Source organism: Mauremys reevesii, linkage group 10 (genome assembly GCF_016161935.1).
Source record: "Mauremys reevesii isolate NIE-2019 linkage group 10, ASM1616193v1, whole genome shotgun sequence".
Classification (NCBI taxonomy): Eukaryota; Metazoa; Chordata; order Testudines; family Geoemydidae; genus Mauremys; species Mauremys reevesii.
In genome coordinates, this window is record NC_052632.1 from 36,908,496 (window position 1) to 36,924,029 (window position 15,534).

At 51.0% G+C, this 15,534-nt stretch overlaps 1 protein-coding gene across 3 annotated transcripts in view; it reads right to left on the reverse strand.

Moving 5' to 3' along the window:
* LINGO1 (leucine rich repeat and Ig domain containing 1) overlaps nucleotides 1–10,905 on the reverse strand; it is a 487,413-nt gene extending 476,508 nt beyond the window's left edge. The window contains exon 1 of one of the 3 annotated variants that reach the window (XM_039492410.1): nucleotides 10,718–10,905. The gene's annotated coding sequence lies outside the window, so the exon portion shown is untranslated. Of the gene's footprint in view, nucleotides 1–6,188; nucleotides 6,468–7,065; nucleotides 7,168–10,717 lie in introns of those variants that run through there. The other 2 variants (XM_039492408.1, XM_039492406.1) reach the window with 2 other exon arrangements.
* Between the last annotated feature and the right edge of the window lie 4,629 nt (nucleotides 10,906–15,534).

A 15,534-nucleotide genomic window follows, 5' to 3' on the forward strand; every position in this document is an offset into this window, starting at 1 on the left:
CACCTAGGGTACCCATCAATGCTGGCCTCCGAAGTCACTAGGCTTTGGTCTAAGAGCTTGATTCTTTGACCCAGTGAGGCACTTTCTCTTGGCTATGGGTACAAAACTGTCCATCATGAGGCCACTGCTTCACTATGACATGGGTAAAACCAGCAGCAAATTGCTAGTAGTTAATATTTAGGGTAGGGGAAATTTAGGAAGATGGAGGGGAGGGATGGTCTGCTCCAGGCTCCTATGCATGGGAATTTCACCCTTCTTCCTCAGCATGCTGTTCCAAACAGCCCCATTTGGTCCTGAACATTGTTACCCACCAGTCTACCCTAATCCTCACTCCCAGCTGCCCCTTTTAACAACCAAAGCACATCAGGTAGTCCACTTTCAGGCATTTCCCTGGGGAGCAGAAGAAAACTCTGCTATGCCTTCTCTCTTACGCATATTGGGCCAGATACTGAGGCCACACAAATCAGCCTCTTTCCATCAACAGCAATGGATTGCTAAGTGCTAATGGGATGGGAATAGCCCAGACGACCTGAGTGGTCCCACAGACTAGGGGGTCAGGTCTTCCCAGGGCAGTTGCCTTCCACTCGAACAACATAACTCTCAGCTTCAAGCGCAAAGGTCACTTGTGCGGGAAGCACAGCTTCCTCCACGACTGGCCTGTGAACCTGGAACAAGTCAGGATGACCATTCACCTCAGCACCTTGAGAACATGCTGCAAAACCCGCCTTGCCCCAGCCTGCCCATAGCAACACTATGTTAGAAATAAAGCAATGCAAAGCAGACAAAGGCCAGTCCACAGAGCCTGGAAAGAGAAATAGACCTTTAAATGTATGTTATAATTTTGGGATGTGCACAGATACCGTGTTCATGGGATTGTCCTATTAAAACAGAGAGCTCTATTGTATATTTTATTAGGTCAAATTAGGAGAATGTCATATCAATTCAATTTCAGTTTTACTCCATCTGTATAGAAAACTTGTTCTGAACTGCAAAATTATGGGGTCTAAATTAGCTGTTACCACTCACGAATGTTGGGAATCATTAGGAAAGGAATAGATAAAAAGATAGAAAATATCATATTGCCTCTATGTAAATCCATGGTAAACCCACATCTTGAATACTGCATGTAGATGTGGCTGCCCCATCTCAAAAATATATATATTGGAATTGGAAAAAGTTAAGAGAAGGGCAACAAAAATGATTAGGGGTATGGAACGGCTTCCGTATGGGGAGAGGTTAATAAGACTGGGGGCTTTTCAGCTTGGAAAAGAGACAACTAAGGGGGATATGACGGAGGTCTATAAAATCATGACTGTTGTGGAGTAAGTAAATAAGGAAGTGTTATTTACTCCTTCTCATAACACAAGAACTAGGTGTCACCTAATGAAATTAATAGGCAGCAGGTTTAAAACAAACAAAAGGAAGTATTTCTTCACACAATGCACTGTCAGTCTGTGGAACTTTTTCTTGTGAAGGCCAAGACTATAACAGGGTTCAAGAAAGAACTAGATAAGTTCATGGAGGATAGGTCCATCAATGGCTATTAGCCAGGATGGACAGGTATGGTTTCCCTAGCCCAGGGTTTCTCAAACAGGGGTCACCACTTGTGTAGGGAAAGACCCTGGCAGGCCGGGCCAGGGTGTTTACCTGCCCCGTCTGCACGTCTGGCCGATCGCGGCGCCCACTGGCTGCAGATTGTTGCTCCGGGCCCCCGGGAGCTGCTGGAAGCGGCCAGTGGGAGCCGCGATCAGCCGGACCTGCGGACAGGGCAGGTAAACACACCGGCCTGGCCCACCTTGGGCTTTCCCTATACAAGCGGTGACCCCTGTTTGAGAAACCCTGCCCTAGCCTTTGTTTGTCAGAAGCTGGGAATGGGTGACAGAGAATGGATCACTTGATGATTACCTGTTCTGTTAATTCCCTCTGAAGCACCTGGCATTAGCCACTGTCAGAAGACAGGATACTGGGCTAGATGGACCTTTGGTCTGACCCAGTATGGCTGTTTTTATGTTCTTATGTAAGAGAGTATCCGGGGCCAAAAGCAAAGAGGGAGGAATGGGGCCGGTGAGAAGCTTTTGGTAGGGGGAGCCTCAGAAAAGTTTATCCAAGTTTTAGATGATAATCCAAACTTTCTGGAGGCCTCTCCAAGGAAAGATCTTGGCCCAATGCCCGTTGGACTCCAAGGAGTCTTTCCATTGTCATCAACAGGCACTGGAACAGGCCACAAACGTTTAGAAATTCTCCACCACAGTTCCATGGAGAGACAGGTGTTCATACATTCCAAAAAGTAACAGTGCTGTTTTAGTGTGACTTGGTGATGGGAGAACCTCATCAAGTTCTGAGGGTCTGTGAGATGAGCCCGGTCATTCCTCTGACCCTGGGCCTGTGTTCTGAGAGAAACATGCCAGGAGATCATGTGGATGAAGGAAACAATCCTCACTCACAACTTGTGTTTCAGGGCTGTTTAACTCCTGTAGTTGGGCCACACAGCAGGACACGGGGGGGATAAATAGACGCAGCTCACTGCTTCCACCAGGGGCGGCTCTACAAAGTAGGCTGCCCCAAGCAGCGCGGAGCGCTGCGCCGCCCTTCCCCAGTCCCGCGGCGGGTCCCCTCTTCCCGCGGCTCCGGCTTCCTGGGGAGGGCGGCATTTGGCTCCGGTGGAGCTCCCGCCACCTGCGGGAGCTCAACCGGAGCCGCGGGAAGACGGGACCCGCCGCAGGCATGACTGCGGTAGGTCCGCTCGTCCCGGGCTCCGGTGGACCTGCCGCAGGCATGCCGGCGGGAGCTCCACCGGAGCCAAATGCCGCCCCCCCGGGAAACCGCCGCCCCAAGCGGGCGCTTGGCCCGCTGGTGCCTAGAGCCGCCCCTGGCTTCCACCCAAGGTGGGGTCTAGTCCTCATGGATCTATGTGCTGTGCACTTCCACTAGCCACGCTGCCAGTACAGCCATCCATCCCCTATGCACCATTGTACATATCACCACCTAGGAAGCCCCTCGCACAGCTTGCAGGGGAGTCTTTGTGCAGGATCTCCATGCTCTGATATACTAGCCCAGTCGGAACCCTGCCTCTTTGGTGAAAACTCATTGGGCCCACTTAGAATAGGACCCTCATGTATGTATTTTTAAATAAATATACCCATTCAGGTTTCCCCTGGGAGGGACCCACACAAGGGCCTCTTGGGCAGGTACCAGCCAGGAAAGAAACTTATCGCAGTAGAAAAGCACTAGCCTGTTACCTTTAGGGCCCTCTTTCAGACCCTTCCATCTCCCAGATCCTAAAGCAGAGATCATAACTAACCCTTCCCTCCCCCTCTAGTTTCTATCTATTGTGACACCAGACCCAGCTTGTTTGCACTCAGCTCCTAAAAGCCAGCAGGAATAGAATCAGATACTGTCTCTTTAAATCATCTATTCCCTTCGCTGCCAGGGAAGGCCTGTGAATAAAAATACAGAGCAATGTATGGCACATCTGGATGAGCAATAAACAAAGTTTTCTCCTTTTCATTAAGTTGCCCCCAGACAAACCCATGATGGGCACAGGCTGCAGAGAGACCTAATTTTGCTGTAACTGGATAACCACCTTGGGATCCCAAAGTTGGAGAGTAGCTCACCAGGGGATGCTTCCAATATCTGATCGGCATCAGACCCTGGAGTTGAATGAATATGCTGCAGCTGGGACACAGAGGAGAGGAGACAGATGTGTGTACTCCAATCCTACATTCTCAGCTGAGCTGGAGGGCCCTTTATGAGCCCAGAGTTCCTCATCTGCAGCTACTGGAATGGAGAGGATCTTTCAGTAGTCGGGGTGTGAGCCTAAATTTATGCAGCTTCTACCTAGGGAGCAGATTACATGAAAAATGCAGAGAAAGAGAGCTACTGAACACACAGTACGGCCCATTCACCAAAGAGTCTCTGGAAGATGTCTCCAGAACACCCTGTTACTGCACATAACTATCGGACCAGTGTGTCCTGCAAAATGCAGCCTCTCTAACGACAGCATGGCCAAAACTCTCTCAGAATCCAGTTCCATTCCTCAGCAACCCAGATGATCCAGCAAAAGGGAGTGTCTAGGAAGCTATGCACTTGGAAATGCCAAGCCATCTAGAGAGAGGGCATGGGTGTAAGGTTCTGCTCCTACATCCCTACCCAGAACAGAGTTCCTGCACATAGATCCCTGTTGAAAGGTGATCCATCAAATTCCAAAGCCCTCAGCCTAGGAATTACACTATATGAAGCCTTTAGCCTTTAACATGCAACTCGGGAGCAGGGACAAGGACAGTGGGGATGGAATAACCCATCTTCAGTGCCTACTTCCCTTCATAACAAAGCAAATGACCTATGCAAAATAGGCAACTCCCGCCAGCCCTTTTGCCCAACACAAGTCTACTGGTGAATTTTGGATCTGTCTGAATCACGGATTTTCTGTAATCTAGTATGAATCCTTCATGCACATCACCTATGGAGACAGTTAACTGTTTTCAACTCTGTGCATGAAAATTATCTGTCATTTTGCACCTATCAAGATCTTTGTCCTGGTGGATTTATCCTGAGCAGACACCTGAGGGTAATGTATCCCCCATAGCACAGCTGATAAGAGAGGAAGAGCAATTGTGTCATTGCATTGGTACCCTACTCACATATAGACTCCATGACTCTTGAGCAAAAGGAGGAAAGAACACAGTTTCTCAACAGGGTAATTGAGAAGCTTCCTTTGCAATTTGGTCCCATGAGGCAAAGACGGGAGATGCTGTGCTGGTCAAAACAAGAGAGTATGGATGACTTCTTTTGGATGGGTTTCCATAGGAGGAAAGATCGCCTCCTGCTTAAGGTGCCAGGAGTTCTGGATTTAGTTCCTACCTCCACCACAGACACTCTCTATAACCCTGAGTAAATCACTCAGTCCCCTCAGATCCCCAGCTGTAAAATAGGAAGGATAGTATTCCCCCACTGTGAGCTCCCTGGGGCAGGGCCTCTCTCTTCCTCTGTGAGTGTAGTGCCTGGCACAAGGCAGGTCACTGATCTCAGTAGGGGCTACCATCGTAACCATCATGCCTTTGCTTTCAGTCCATGTGTTCCTTTGAGAATTCAAAGCCATTGAGATTCAAAGCCAAACTGTAGCCAAACCACCCTATTTCACCTGTTCCTGCAGTGATACCATTCCAAATAGCAACCCACCACCGTCAGCTGGCCCAGGTCACCTTGAAACTGGACCCAAACCAAAACTGGGTTTGTGGGGCAGGAGAAAGAGTGGCTTTTGCAGTGGGGCGGGTGCCAGCTGTGGGGGAGAGGAGGGAGGTTGGCCTGTTTCTCAGCTGCAGGAGATCTCTCCAAACAGCTTTACTGAGCTTTCATGAGCAGGGACTGAGGTTAACCAATGCATCAAACCTCAAATGCCAGGGTCCACTGGAGTGCTTGCAAGGTTGGATGCAAGCATCCCACACCATTGTAGTTTGGGCCTCTTGCAACAGGCTGTCCCGTGGCCATGCAGTGCTGTTGGATCAGGATGCTGCGAATTCCTAGCTGTCACAGAACAATAATATTCCTCAGCCCATGCCACAAGCCTGAAGCTGTGGATTTGCTTGGGGTCTCAGCTAGTCTGATGGGACATGCCCATGCATCAACTCTGTCTCACTCCCCACCGGCAGACCTTTACTTATCCTAAGTAACTGCTGCCCATGCAGGTGAAAGTTAAAATAATTCAAGCCAGGCCTTTGATGCTCTGCAGCATTACCAGAATCCCAGCTGTATCCAGCCAGGAGATGGTTAAGGAGAAGGCTAGCAGGACTAGGAAAGAAAGGAAACCAGTGTGGCTTTAAGGAGAGCCACCTCTCTCCATGGACCTAGCAATAGTTGTTTTGCCTACTGCCTTTGGTTGTGCTGTCACAGGAACCAGAGACTAAGCAGCCAATTCTGCTCCTCAGCTGTGTGTTTACACACACACACACACCCTCCTTCCACAAACCCACCACAACAGCGAGCAAATTGAGACGCACTCCCGCTGCTGAGGACTACAAGGAGCTTACAACCTCTGTCTCTCCAAATCTCCCAGTCCTCTCCCGCGCGTGGCACACAAACACACACTCACACATCCCTCCCTGGCTGGGAGTCAGACCCGCACCAGCCAAGCAATCACGCCAGGTAGCCCCATCCCCGGCCTGCCAGCTCCCTGCTGCCCAGAGACTCACCCGCGGTGCCCGGCTGCCCTGCCAGGATCCCCGCTCGCGCTGGCCCCGGGGACCGGCCCCCAGGAGCAGGTGCGCCCCGCGGGTCAGTAGCTCCTGGCTCGGTCTCCGCCTCGAGACGCTCCGGGAGTCTCCGCCGAAGAGCCGGGCTGGGGGATCAGGGAGCCCCGGCTGGAAGGGGCAGCTCGCGGCAGCCCTGCCCCTGGCAGTGCCCGCTGGGCAGCAGCGGGACAGACGCGCCCGGATCTGAGCGGCCCCGGGGCTGGGGCGAGCTCGCAGCGCCGCGGTCTGGCTCTGCGCTCCCCGGGCAGGGCGGGGAGACGCGCCCTACTGCTCCTTCCCGGCGCTCCGGCTGGAGCGCTCCCGCGGCCGCCTGGGCGAGCTCATCCCCTCCCCGAGCGCCAGGTGCCCGCCGCCCGCTGGCTCGGGTGCCGGGGGCCGTCCAGCCGCAGCCGATCTCCGCAGCGCTCCTCACGCGTCCCTCGCCTGGGCTCGGTCTGGCTCCCGCCGCCCGCTCCACGCGCCGCCCGCAGCCGCCTCACACTCCCCGCATGACATCAGAGGCTGCCGCCTTGGCGAGCTGCGCCCCAGCCCCCGGGGGGAGAGGCGGGAACGGAGCCGTTGGCCGCGGGGCGCTCTCCGAGGCTCGGGGACAAATCCCGCCGCTGAGAGGCGGTGCCAAGGCGCCTCGGCCAGCCCGGCTGCACAGAGATCGCGCCCACCCACTTCCACTCAGCACCGTCCTCTGGCGGGGGCGGCAGGTGGCTCTGCCGCGCCCTCCTCGCTGCTCCTTGCCACAGCGGGCCGCGGTTGTGCTCCCCAGCTGCGCCCTGGCGCCCTCCGCCCCTGCGGGGAGTTCTCCTGGGCGAGTCACACTTACCGGGGCTGGCTGAACTCGGGGGGCTTCCGCATTTCCTCCCTTACTAGAGGAGCCCAGGGTAGCCACAGTCAATACACGTGTCCCTTCAGCTCTGGAGGCCTGGCCTGGAATTGGAGTCGAGTCATCAGTGCCACCAGATTGAATGTCTCAGCCAAGTCCTGATGGACAATGGCGCCCGGCACAGAACCAACACGCACTGCTGGATGCACAGCAGCAGTCTGTTCTTTGAGGAGGCTGGGAGCCCCGGTAGCACAGGAGAGGCACATCAGAAATGAGGGGCACTGGACTGCCAGCAGGAAGCATGGGGAGAGATGGGGGGAGGGCTGTTCCACAGATAAGGACTGAGGGACAGTAGCAATCAGGGGTTGAATGAAAGACAGAACAGAGAAGAGGGTGTGTGGGTAAGATGGGGCGAAGGGGGGGGTGCATGCACTCTGCCTGCCCATGTCATGCTTGGCTTTACCCACTGCAACCTGTCCCTCACTACCATGAACTAGATCCACCACAACATGGTTTTAAAAGACTTCCCTCCTCTGGGACCCAAGCCCTTTCAGAAATCTAGGATGAACCCCTGGCCTCATTGAATCCAATGGCAAAACTCCCTTGACTTCAGTCGAGCCAGGATTTCATCCCTAGCATTCTGGAGTTCCTTGTGTCTGACTGGGCTTTGGAATAGACCAAACCCATGAAGGAGCAAGACCCACAAAAGGAGCAGGGCAGGGAAGTTTTACCAGTGTAGAACCACTCTTTGTGGAAATGCAGATGAATAACCATCCTCCTTATCTTTATGTAGCATCTTTCCCTGAAAGACCCTGAGGCATATTTCTGACAGCCTTATGTCTCATTGGCCAGGCAACATTCCCCCCAGCACAGGATCCCCTCCCTCGCAGCATGTCCAGGAACAAGGTGTCACCTCTGCAATACTGGTGATGGTATCTGTGTAGGGGGGGAGCATTACACCTGTTCCCCCCACCCCCAAGATTCCTCAGCTTTTAAAGAATGGTTTTGTACATGTGACTTCTAGGCCAATGTTGTGGGGATGCAGTTGCATCTCTGAACACTAACAGTCCATCCACAGCCCAGGGAGAGAGAGATGGGGAACATGATACAACACAGCACCAGAAATAGTGGTGCCAGCCTAATGGCTTGCTACCCTCAGGCCCTGAGCTCAGTCCTAAACTGCCCAGCGCCAGGCAGGCTGGGGGAGTAAGTTTCTTGAGCCACTCATTGGTGTCCCCCTCTGACTGATGTTTCTCGGACAGGCTTTGAAGGGAACTATGCCAGCCCCAGCTCATCCGGCTTCACTGCCACCAGGAGGCTGCTTCTGTTTGTCCTACTACATGACAGACTCATGCCATGTCATGAGCACACTGGTGCAACACCATTGGTGGAACGCTGTAATGGGCCCGTGCACTGTGGCCAACAGACACAATCACTAGGTAAGTTGCTGGGACTGGTACTCTAGCCTCCCTGTTCCAAAAGCCCAGGCTTCTCACTTCAACTAGACAATCTCCCTTAGCTTCACTAGTAGTGGGTCCCTTATCCTTTCTACAGGCCCGACCACTAGAGGGCACCATAATGGCTTTCTTACAAACAGATATAGAGACATACAAACACACTCACACAAAGTACATGACAACCCAACATCATGGCTGCAATGTCACAAGATGACCAAATTGTGCATGGTTCTGTTCCCAAGATCGATTATAATCCCATAGGCTGGTCTTGCCCTGTGGAAAGGAGGGGAAAAATGGGATGGGTGGCAACTCCAGGAGGTCATTTCGAGACTGGCTTTTTTTAAGGGCGAGCGCTAGGGTAAGCAGGCAACCTCCCCTCCCTCCCTCCCCCAAACATGCATAAAAATATCATAAAACACTTGTTCATCCCAAAACGATACTCATGCTTATTCTAGAACAAGTCAGATGCTTGATTGTTTAGACAGAACTTGAGATCTGTTCACACATCTATGTTCTCTCTCTATGCTTTTCCAAAATTAAATAATGTATTTCTCCAGGTTTATAAGATTCTCCACCTTTTCTGTTGTATAGAACTGAGAAAGACAATGGCAATATAATAGTGACCCCATGTAATACATTATTATTCATTATTATTATTTGCATTACAGTAGCACCTGGAGATTTCAATTGAAACTGGAGTCTCATTGTGCTATGCATTGTACCTATATTTTAGTAAAAGAAAGAATTTATAGTCTATGTAGCCAAGACAGCCAAAGGTGGGAGAGGAAACAGATGCTGTGATTTGCCCAATGTCACACAAGTTACTGGCAGAGCCCTCTGCATCCCCATCTATTCTCCCATCCCCTGGATGGCACTGCTTTTCTCACCTTTCCCTCCTTTCATCCCAATATAGGGCCTCATCCAAAGCACATTGAAATCAATGGGAGTCTTTCCATGGATTTTAATTGGTTTGGATCAGGCCCATAATTATTCACATTCAATCATCATTTGAGGTTCTGTGCCCTAAAACAACTCAGCTGTAATATCATCTTTTACTTCCAACTCAACTGATTATTCCAACAAGCCTTCCCCAAGTCCACTCTAGCAGCATGCAGAAAGCAGCCATCTCCTGAATCTGATTTACTGTTTCAAGATGATTGGTGGCTGAGAAATTACCTCTGGATCAATCGCACCTGCACTGGCAGCTGATTAAAGCCCTGATGGGTTCTTTGCCAGCACTTTTGGGATGATGCTACAAAATATAGGGGATTCAGGATGATTGAATACATGTTTATGATCAATAATGAGGTATACCAAGGTGACAGCAGGAATCAAGGGATAGTTCTGCAGTGGCTGAGGAGCTTTACGCACAGCTTTGGAGTAGTGAGAGCCCAACAGCTACAGTGGGTTATTATGGAGCTTCTTAGCCAGACGCATCCTCAGGACTCACTGCATCACTGCAAGGGGAGGTGGTGGCACGGGAACTTCCATGCCAGCTCTATGGCACCACAGGGCCCTAGAGATCCTCCTATGGGGAATCAGCTGTCTTGAGACCCATTTTGCACCAGCAGAGCAGCACAAAATGTCTGAATGTTTCAGAAGACACATTTTCATATCTTATGCTTTTAGGCTTCTACTGATGGCCAAAGGAGTCAGGGAGGAAAGCAGGCCCCTCACACATGTATAGCATTGCACAATTCCCTGGGTACATTATGGGACATTTTTATACTGCCCATGCTCTGAAGCTTAAGCAGGACGACTCTGGGGTTTATGGACCAATGGAATACTGATTTGGGGTGTCTCAATGCAGACAATGCTGGCCACACGCTGAGTGACACAGCTGCCATGGCTGGGTAAGGATATTGAGGGAGGCTTCAGGAGCAGGACAAATCTGTGGCAGGTGACAGCTCAGGGCAGGATCTCATCACTGCAGTGTTCTTATTATGTAATAACTGAATCAAAGCCATTTAATTGTCAGATACAAACTGGCTGTGCCTTAAGGCAAAACACTTTCCCTCAAAATCTGGGTGTCTCAGCTTAGACTCCTCAGATCAATCAGCATTAGACCTATGCCCTGATGTTGCACTGACTCCCAAATAGGGAAACTTAGTTCAGCTTTCTTGTGTTCCAGTTAGGAGAATTTAGCATTCCCGCTGTTCCTTCCTGAGCGCAACCCCCTGTAACGGGGAACTCACTGTGCACCTCTGGATTTGGCCCCTCTCCTCTGAATCAGACACTCCAGTCTGGTGCAACACCAGTGTTCTTTATTCCTTATCAGTTTCCCACCACTAGTTTCCAATTATATACAGGCTTTACAGCTGCTTGGCCTACCACAGGCCTGGCCAGCAACAGACTAGGTGGCTCCTATGCCCACAGAGCCTGACCACCTGCAACTAGACTAGTCCCCTCTTCCTCTTCCTTCCTTCCAGGCTTATAGCGCCTCCTAATGAGGCTGACAGGTGTTATCAGGAAAGTTATCAGGCAAACATAGGGTGGTTCACCCAGCCCCAATCAGGGAGAATGGATTGGGGCTGGAGTGGCAGGAGCTGATTAAGGGCTCCTGCAGCACCCTGCCACACACCCCTCTCCCCATCCCCCCCAGAGCCCTGTGTTCTCTCTCCCCAGCATGTTCAGGAGCTGTTCAGTTACCACCATGCTCCACTGCACTGCACCTTTTAATGGTGTATTCCACCTTCATGACACTGGCACCGAGCCGAGAAGGCCCGCCATACGGCTTCTCTTGTGATTCAATGCCAGTGTTGCAGTATGCCTAAGGAGCTGTTACCTCCCCGTTTGCCCTTCATTTTTGGAACCACTTGGCAAGTTTGTTTCAACCTCCTGTTCTCTCCCAGCTAATGAGAACATTTGAGATAGCTTTCTGGCAGCACATTTGCCTTCCTCCCCTCCATACAGGGGATGGCTCGTGAAGTGGTGTCCCTGGAGAGTCACTCAGATGGCAGGGTGGAACAACACTGCTCTGTATGAATTCTGACTCTCCCTGCCTCTGCACTGCTGTGCCGGGAAGAGGAGGGACACCTGGGATCCTTCCCTCCTGCAAAATCAATGAGGGAGGTCTGTTCCTGGCAAGGAAACTACCCACCCCTACTTTGCAGGGACCATTGATTTGTTGTGTGTCTGTCCAGCTCCTAGCTCTCTGAGGGCTACAGTAATACAAATAATAATTAATACTAATGCTATCACCAAGGGGTGTGTGGACATGGCCCTGAGGCTCATAGCCCATTGCCTGGCACTGACTGGCAGTCCAAAAATGACACAGGGAGCAGTGCATGCAGTGCAGAGAGGACGGATAACCCAGTGGCTAGGACTTAAAATCCAGGTTCAAATCTCTGCTCTGCCACAAACTTCCTGTGTGAGCTTGGGGAAGTCACTTAGCTTCTCTGTGCCTCAGTTCCCCACCTGTACAATGGGGATGATAGCTCTATCCTGCGCCCAGGGGTGCTGTGAAGTCAAATCCATTATAGATCGTGACATGCTCAGAGATACCTCAGTGATGGGGACCAGATATGTATCTAAGATAGAACAGGAGCAAGAAATGGGGCCATGTGTTCCTTCCTGGATTTGTCTCTCTCATTTTCTTTCCTTCCTTCAGATTCCTTCAGCTCTGTCTCTCTTTAAAACTCAGTTCCTGTCTTTTTAACTAGTTCTAGAGCTTGGCAAATAATTTATGGCAAATAATTCGTTCAATGTGTTTCACTTCTTTGTCTGCCCACAGATTCCTGACTTTGGTTTACTCATTATTCCAGACTAGTCACCAAAGAGTTTCTGATTAATTCATGCCAAGCCAGACCTGAAGAAGAGCTCTGTGAAGCTCGAAAGCTTGTCTCTTCTGCCAACAGAAGATCCCACCTCACCCACCTTGTCTCTAATATCGCGGGACCAACACCGTTACAACACTTTGATTAATTTTTGAGCTGTATAGCTTTTGCATGCATTCCAGATTGGAAATCATGAGCTAAGTTGGTGAGTTTTGATTGGACATGGGGCAGGTCACAAGGTATCTTTCTGCTTCCTGATTGGATGAGTTCAATGAAGAGTCCAATTTCTGATGTGAATCCTCACGATTCCAACAAAATTCACTTCCCATGAATATTCTTCAAAATTTGCTTCAATTTGGCTGTTTCTCCGGATGCTCTTGCCAGAAAGCTCATTGACCGGGATGTTTGCAGGAAGCAAACACAAGGGGTCTCATCGCCTCTAGAAATCAGGGCCCAATTGTCTCAGAGTGAGAACCAAAATACTGAGGCATACAAAAAATCAGAGGCTACTTATGAAATTCTGGGCTTCCGCCTAAGTGACTTACTGGAGGCCAATCGGTGAGTTATTCATAGAACTTCCAGTCACTGCCGCTCAGAGCCTTGTTTCCATGTATGTTTGAAATATGTTTGACCCTAGAAGAAACACCTGCCGAAAAATAACTTTGAGCCTAGGTGTTAGTGGCTCTTTTTGTTTCTCCAGGGAATCGCACCACAGTATTTCCAATAAGAGAAGGGCAACACATGTCTTGGGCGGAGGTGAGCAGTGACCCTGGAAACTCCCCTGGGCTGTGGGCTGCTTGCCAGGTTTGGCAGATGTAGCAATCCATGTGATGGAGGCAATAGCTTTCTTGAAGCATCCTCGCTCAGGTTAGCAGAAGAGGGACACTTCTCCTGGTGTGTGTGATACTTGCACTGCCTTCTGCTGTGTCCTGCCATTGCAGATACCAGGCTGGATAATAGCACAGCAAACCCCACTGACTGCTGGGACAAGGATCCAGGATTTGCCCTTGTCACACACTGGCCCAGTCTCTCTTCCCACTCACCAGTCTGTTGCGAGAGGACTCGATCACTGGGTTCCATAGCCTTCTAAGCTAACTGGCTCTGGGTAGAGTCTAAGCTGTTTCTAGCTCTGGTCCTATAGGAAACCCTCCCAGGCTTAGACATCTTGTCTGATGCCCCTCCTTGGGATGTGAAGCACTGCTACCCGGCTGCCCTAGACTCTATTATCAGTGTCTGAGACCCCCCAAGTCATGCGCACATGCTCCTCCACCTAAGCTGTGGGTGTTCTGGGCTTCCACTTTAACCCCTTCAGGGACAATGCAACAGGAAAGCAAGGAACACTGGCTTCACTGCAGTGACTTTATTTTGTAAAGCCCTGGAGAGTTACAGCCCTTCGAGACTAATGCCAAGTCCTGAGATACCCCTTCCCCCAGTCTGAACTCATCCCTGCTGTAAGTCAGCAGCATTTCAGGCTGGCCAATGTCCCTCCTGCCCAACCTGGCCATTTCCATGTGGCCATGGCCAGCCCCCTGCACAGAGCAGAGCCCTGCTTGTAAACCAGACCCCGGTTTCTGTGTCGTGTCCCAACTGAGAAGATCCAGACCCACCAGTTACGCTTGCCCCTTCCTTGCTGCAGGCCCTGTGGGCCAGATGAGAGGCAGTCAGTGGCCTGATTGCAGTCTTGATGGCTCTTAGGCTGTGCCTACACTGCCATTTTCAGTGCTAAAACTTTAGTCATTCAGGGGTGTGAAAAAACACACCCCTGAGCAACAAAAGTTTTAGCATGGAAAAGTTCCAGTATAGACAGCTCGTTCAGGGTGGGGGTTTTTAATCACCGGGAGAGCTCTCCCCCGGCGATAAAGTGTGTCTACACTGCCCACGTCACAGCGCTGCCGCGGCAGTGCTACTGCGCTGTAACACAGGCAATGTAGACACACCCTTAGAGTTAGTCCTTCAAGGAGGTGTCAAGCACCTTTCTGGGTGAGGTAGCAGCCTGTCTGTAAGGCAGTTGCAGTGGTGTTGTAGCTGTGTTGGTTCCAGGATATTAAAGAGACAAGGTGGGTGAGGTGATCTCTTTTATTGGACTAGCTTCTGTTGGTGAAGAAGTTGATCCAATAAAAGATATTACCTCACCCACCTTGTCTCTCTTTGGGCTGGTGCAGTCCCAGTGTCCAGTGTTCCCACACGGGGCAGAACAGAGCAGAGCGTGCAGTGTGATTCAGACCCATCGCACACTGTCACCGACCTCCTTCGCCCTTTCAGCTGAGGGAACTGGCTAAGGAAGCTCTCAGTCCCCTGAGGCTGCGGGACAGGATTGTCACTTCAGACATCATGAGCAGAAAGGAGCTGAAGCAGTAACCCAGGACAAGTTACTCTCTTACTACCTCCATAGGGACTCCTGGGGGAAAGAGGTTTTCCAGCCTCTGCGCTCACTGACTCCTGAAATCATGAAATCCTGACGTGACTCACATAGCCGCCCCCCTTGGGCCTGACCTTGAGCATTCAAAGCATTGAACCCTGGGGCTTCTTCACATCATTCCACCAATAGAGGTCAAGCATCACCCAGAGAGAGGGGAGAGCTGGAAGCAGCTGGTTTGCACAATCATTCTATCACTTGAGGTCCAAAAACAAGAGGCAAGGGAGGTTGGGACGGGTGGTTAAGCTTGCTTCCTTCCCTTTCCCTGTGAGCAAACATGCGCATAGCTTCATCTCAGTGTGACCTTCCTGATAACAGATGGTGGCATGCACAATGGGCTACCGCTGTTTCTTCAGATCAATTCCTCAGACATGCACATGAGCTTTACTTTGAACGTCACGTAGGATCACAGTGCCCAGGCAGATGTTTACTTGGTGACGGACAGAATATCGTCCTGGCCTAGCTCATCATGTTCCCCCCGCTGCATCCTTCAACTCATCCCTTTGTATTGAGATGTCATCCCCATCTGTCTCGCTCACTTGTGTCAAGGAGTTGTGTCCAGCTCCCCTGGGTCTCAGAAGCACAGTTAGAACATGCTGGAGTTTCTCAAAGTGATGCAGGCCAGACAGCCATGGGCATAGAACTGGAAGGGCAGGGTGAGATTCCATCCTCCCCCATACTCCCTTTCCAGGGACCACGGTTAGTTTAGGAGAATTCTCCTCACTGCCTTTAACTGTGTGCTAACAACGGCCCCCTCTATCACCACCTGGTCCTCAGCTGGTGCAAACAGAATTCAGCAAAGCCCTGGTCATTTATGCCA